This window comes from Coregonus lavaretus (assembly GCF_964263955.1).
Source record: "Coregonus lavaretus genome assembly, chromosome: 4".
NCBI classification, from domain to species: domain Eukaryota; kingdom Metazoa; phylum Chordata; class Actinopteri; order Salmoniformes; family Salmonidae; genus Coregonus; species Coregonus lavaretus.
This window is the reverse complement of record NC_139991.1, coordinates 44,708,651-44,714,960: the sequence shown is the minus strand read 5'-3', so window position 1 is coordinate 44,714,960 and position 6,310 is coordinate 44,708,651.

The window sequence follows — 6,310 nt, the reverse complement described above, 5'->3', positions numbered from 1 at the left end:
TCCTATTGCCGGGACCGGCCGGAGGAGTGGTCGAGGTATATCCCCTGGGCAGAGATGGCCCAGAACTCTCTCCGCCACTCCTCCACCGGATTAACACCTTTCCAGTGTATTTTAGGGTATCAGCCGGTCCTGGCACCGTGGCACGAGAGCCAGACCGAGGCCCCTGCGGTGGACGAGTGGATTCGGCGCTCGGAGGAGACGTGGGACGCTGCCCATGTCCATCTGCAGCGTGCCATCCGTCAACAAAAGGCGAGCGCCGATCGCCACCGCAGTGAGGGGCCGGTGTACGCACCGGGAGATCGAGTCTGGCTCTCGACTCGAAACCTGCCCCTCCGCCTGCCCTGCCGGAAGCTGGGTCGGCGGTTTGTGGGGCCCTTTAAAGTCCTGAGAAGGTTGAACGAGGTGTGTTACAGGTTACAACTGCCTATAGAGTACAAAAATATTAACCCCTCGTTCCATGTGTCTCTTCTCAGGCCGGTGGTAGCTGGTCCACTCCAGGATAATGAGATAGGAGAGACCCCTCCGCCCCCTTTGGACATCGAGGGGGCCCCGGCGTATAGAGTCCGGACCATCTTGGACTCGAGGCGCCGGATGAGTGGTCTCCAGTATCTCGTGGAGTGGGAGGGGTACGGTCCGGAGGAACGGTGCTGGGTGCCCAGGAGGGACATCCTCGATCCATCCCTCCTGACTGATTTCCACCGTGGGCATCCCACGCGCCCGGGTCCGCGTCCTCCTGGCCGTCCCCGAGGCCGGGGTCGGCGCACGGCTGGAGCCGCGCGTCAAGGGGGGGGTACTGTCACGGATTCTGCCGAGGCTGCTCCCCCTCCTGGTACGAGCAGGCGTCGGCGGTCGCCGTCCCCGGAGTACTAGCTGCCACTGATCTATGTTTCTGTGTGTGATTGCTTTTGTCTGTCTGTCACACCTGTGTCCTATTGTGTATTCATCACCTGTCCTATAAGTTCCGTCTTTTTGCTTGGTAGGATTGTGTGTTGTTGTTCGCCTGTCTTTGTGCTGCGTGTTTTGTTTCTTGTTTTGTTATTCTAGTGTTTTACGCTTTTTGCGTAAATGCTCGCCTCTTATGTTTGGAGGTCGTTTGTTTACCGTTTCCTTTTGGAATTTTTGAGTAAACTCTGTTGGACTGAGCCTCGGTGTCCTGCGCCTGACTTCCACCACACATACACCTCACCTCATGACAGCCTGCATATTCACCTGACATGTCCCATTGAGCATGTTTGGGATGCTCTGGATCGACGTGTATGACAGCGTGTTCCTGTTCCCGCCAATATCCAGCAACTTCGCACAACCATTGAAGAGGAGTGGGACAACATACCACAGGCCACAATCAACATCCTGATCAACTCTATGCGAAGGAGATGTGTCGCGCGGCATGAGAAAATGGCAGTCACACCAGATACTGACTGGTTTTCTGATCCACGCCCCTAGGTATTTGTGACCAACAGTTGCATATCTGTATTACCAGTCATGTGAAATCCATAGATTAGGGCCTAATGAATTTATTTCAATTGACTGATTTCCTTATACTGGTCCTCTGTAGCTCAATTGGTAGAGCATGGCGCTTGTAACGCCAGGGTAGTGGGTTCGATCCCCGGGACCACCCATACGTAAAAATGTATGCACACATGACTGTAAGTCGCTTTGGATAAAAGCGTCTGCTAAATGGCATATTATTATTATTAAATCAGTAAAATATTTGAAATTGTTGCATGTTGCGTTTATATTTTTTGTTCAGTATAAATGGAGTGTCACAGATTTACATACAGAATAATATTTAATGCTCTGAGACCAGGTTGATGTGGCCTACTTACTTTCAGTCTCAAACGCCAGGAGAAGAGTCTCTGCAGTGTCATTTGCACATAGGGTGATGATGTCCTCATTCCCTGCACACCTCAAAATCTTGGACATGCTGCAAGTAAGCCAGCAAGTGTTAATTTTAGGTCAACTCAACAGTGTTATCAATGAATGACATGAAAATGAATACACACTTTGTTCACACACCTGGTTAGGTTGACTCCCATAGCGAGCGTGCGATCACAGCAATACCAGTCGAATCCATTGCTTCGCAGGTTGAGGTGCACGAGGGGAAACGTGATGAGTCCATACTCTGGAGGGAGATACCCGAGGAGCTCACATCCCAGCAAGCTTCAGTGATAAGGTCTTTCAAAGCGTCCAAAACTTTCTTTAGGATTAGACCTTGGGTCAGTCGTGCCTCAAACATTTAGCTTTTCTTTGTGTTTTCTTTCTGATCTGGAAAGCAGTATTTAGGGTCAGCTGATGCTAGCTGCTGCTACAAGTCGAAATATGCGCAAGAAGCCCTCCCAATGTTATGCCCTCCTGCTTTGCTGCAAAGCAATTACATGTAGGCCGCGTTCCAGACTGTATACAAAGCAGTCGTGTTGCACAAATAAGAACACAACTTTTTTTGGCATGATGTGAGGTATTTGTTGTAAGAATCGTTTTTTATTTCATGTATTTAACCTTTATTTAACCAGAGAAGTCACATTGAGATTTAAATGTATTTTTCAAGTGAGCCCTGGCCAAGAAAGCAGCATACATAAAGTTACACATGAGACACAACACAACATAAAACATAACAATGAATGCAAGTTAAAACAGTGCAAAGTGCATCAGATAACTTAAAAGGTTTAAAAACATGTGCAATCTGTGGTCAACAGCCATCCAATCTGGGATTTTAAATCATCAATCAGAATAAAATGATCTAGTTTTATGTCCTTTTGAGAAGTGTTCCAAGATGATGGGGCAGCAAAGCTAAAGGCTCTTACCAAACTCAGTTCTTGTGTTGGGAACATTATATAAAAAATGGTAATGTCCATGACGCTGTAGGGTGAGTAAAGTGCTTAAATATATTGGCAGCTGCCCTAAGATGGCCTTATAGACAACCATGTACCAGTCTGTGGACCTACAGTTAAGGATGGCCATCCTGCTAACTGATAGAACGTACAGTGATGTGTAAGAGGTCTTGTGTTGGTTACAATTCATAATTGTATGGGACTGGATAATTTTGTTTTCAGCAATAGTCAGGTATTTTGTTAAAAACTAACATTTTGTTAGACTTGGGTTGATCAGAAATTAGGAATTGAATCAAACATAAACAAGTTCTGGATTGAATTTAATGACGATTGATTTATTTTCTTATTCTCTCCACCCCAGTTTAGTATTTCCATGTGTAATAACATTCAATCTACTTCCTGTGCACTACAAGTTGACGGGCATTGGCACATTTACACTTTGGCCACTAGATGTCTGTATTCTGTTTGTGATTCAGTGGTAGGCTATGTGCAACAAAAGGAATGGAGGGTGTGTTCGTAAATTCACTCTTGAGTGCCACAGTGCGCTCAGAGTGTGCTCTGGGTGTTCGTAAATTCAGAGCATTGTCAAATTGTCTGTTTTTGTAAATTCAGAGCGTTTCGCTCTCGAAGCGTTCAGAGCACAAACTGGACGCTCTGGCCAAGGAGTAGGGTTGATCCGAGCCTTTGGACCTCACAACGTCAGTCAAGCACCCAAGCAAACTGGCTAAAGTTGGCTAGCTTGCTAGTTACTTCCAGATACAAATAAGAGACCACCTCACACTGACAATTATACTCGCCCTAGCAGAACTGGTTAGGCTGTTTTCATGTTATCTTACTACAACTCGCTGTTGGCTGGGTTCCCTGCCTGTGCCATTAAACCCCTACAACTTATCCAGAACGCTGCAGCCGTCTGGTGTTCAACCTTCCCAAGTTCTCTCATGTCACCCCGCTCCTCCGCACACTCCACTGGCTTCCAGTTGAGGCTCACATCTACTACAAGACCATGGTGCTTGCCTACGGAGCTGTGAGGGGAACGGCACCTCTTTACCTTCAGGCTCTGATCAGACCCTACACCCAAACGAGGGCACTACGTTCATCCACCTCTGGCCTGCTAGCTCCCCTACCTCTACGGAAGCACAGTTCCCGCTCAGCCCAGTCAAAGCTATTCGCTGCTCTAGCACCCCAATGGTGGAACAAGCTCCCCCACGACGCCAGGACAGCGGAGTCACTGACCACCTTCCGGAGACACTTGAAACCCTACCTCTTTAAGGAATACCTGGAATAGTATAAAAGTAATCCTTCTTCCCCCACTCCCCCATAAACATTTTTTAAAAAGTGGTTGTCCCACTGGCTATCATAAGTTGAATGCACCAATTTGTAAGTCGCTCTGGATAAGAGCGTCTGCTAAATGATGTAAATGTAAATCTACAGCGTTCTTGACTAACTGTGCTGCTGGCAACAATTTAATAACGTTTTTTTTGCCGAAGTTTACTGACACCGGTCATATCAACATTATTCTGCGCTCTGGCACACAGACGAGAGTGCTCTGAAATCGGAGCACATAGCCAGAGGGAATTTACGAACGCACCCTAAGTTATCCTTTGTTTACGTTTACGTCATTTAGCAGACGCTCTTATCCAGAGCGACTTACAAATATTTGTGACATCACAGAAGGCTGAGACACTTCAGTTGACACAGTGGCACGATTTCATTAACATCCCCACCAACAAGGTAAGTCATTTTTGGGGAATTCCCAATATGGACCCATAATTGGTAGATAATCAATTACCTCCATACTTTATCACCATTCTGCAGAGTGCCTACTAGGCTAAAATAAACATGTATTTTCAAGGACACATCCCACAACCCCCTCTCCAGGAATGGCATTGCCCAGCTTGCAGCACTATGTGGACATGGTGATGTTTGAGGGCCAGTGTGCAGACTGTGCATTGGTGAACGTCCGTACCCACAGGGTGATTGCGGCCACCCCAGGGGATCACTGGAACATCTGACCCGGCGTGAGATTAGGAGGCTGCTGGCCAGGGAGAGAGAGGCCATCCAGACCCATTGAGTGAGCCTGGGGGGTTGCGCTGTGCTCTGGTGAGGGACAACATGGTCACCCCTAGGGAGAGGTCCATGGACCTGCGCACCAAACAGAGGCCCAGCCGGGGTGTGGCCGTGCGCCGGACATGCTATCTCCTCCTGGTTCTCCTCGGCAACAGAGGGATCAGCAGTGGAGTCCTCAACCACAAAGCCTATCAGATGGCTGCATGCCTCCGCAAAGTAGGATAATAACTTGCATGAATGTACTGCTTACCTGAGCTCTTGCTTTTCTCCTGGGAGGATATTCCAGTGTCATCGACAGTAAAGGATCTATAACAGAGTAAACTGTGTTAAAACTGTCCAAAACGGGCTACACTGTCTCCTAAGGTTACTGACATATTTGTGCTTCTTTAACTGCAGTGACCTGGTATGCAAGTACTCACTAGTCTGTATGGTCAGGCTCCACATTGTTATTACATTATTATATGTCACCCACAGAGAGACCAGTATAAACACGCAATGTGACAATAACTGACAGTTTAAGGGCTAAGAGTCAGACACTCAGTTTATCAAGTAGTAGGCTAATTATTCTTGTTGTTTGGAACACTAGACACCAATAGCAGAGTAAATACGTACCCTGTCAAGCGTCTTGGAGAAATGGTTGCATATTGTGCTCATAACCTGCATAATAGCATAACCTGAGTCTAAGGTAGATACACATTCAGAACAGAATGTATTAGAGCCGTGAACAATGAAGGGAGAAGTATGACTCATGCATGCTGTGCTTAAGGTAGTAGAAATAAAAAAGAGCATGCTCAAAGTATGAAATCAACCCATAGTGTTTAACAAGATGTTTGTCTACAGTGGAGTAAATTTAAAGGCCCAGTGCTGTCAAAATTGTGTTTTTCCTGTGTTTTATATCATATTGTACAACAGCTGATGAAACTAACACTGAAAAAGTGTGAAATAATTTGATCAGTGTTATTTCCTGATAGTTGCTTGTTGAAAATACAATCTACACAGGACCTTCTAATCTGCTGGTTTGCATGGGCAGGAGTTTTGGCTTTCCATCGTGACATCACCATGCGGTAAATTGGTTAAGAGTTTCCAACCTCTTTGTCAATAACAGCTAGTTTTCTGATTTCGCTCCCCACTTGGACCACTCCCAAACAATCCTAGCAAAATTCTTGCTTGAGAAATAGTTTTTTGCTAAAAAAGCAATTTTTGCCCATTTTCTATTACAGTAAGGTACTTAATTGTTACCCAGAAATGATTTTATATTGATATACAGTATAAACGGCTGCATTGGGCCTTTAATAGAAAGTAGCTAGCGCAGGCTGACACTGTACTGGTACTGTAATTGAACATTATTGCTTTGAACTAGACTAATAACGTCACACACTATTGGAAACTTAAACGATTTTCTGTGAATAGTGATG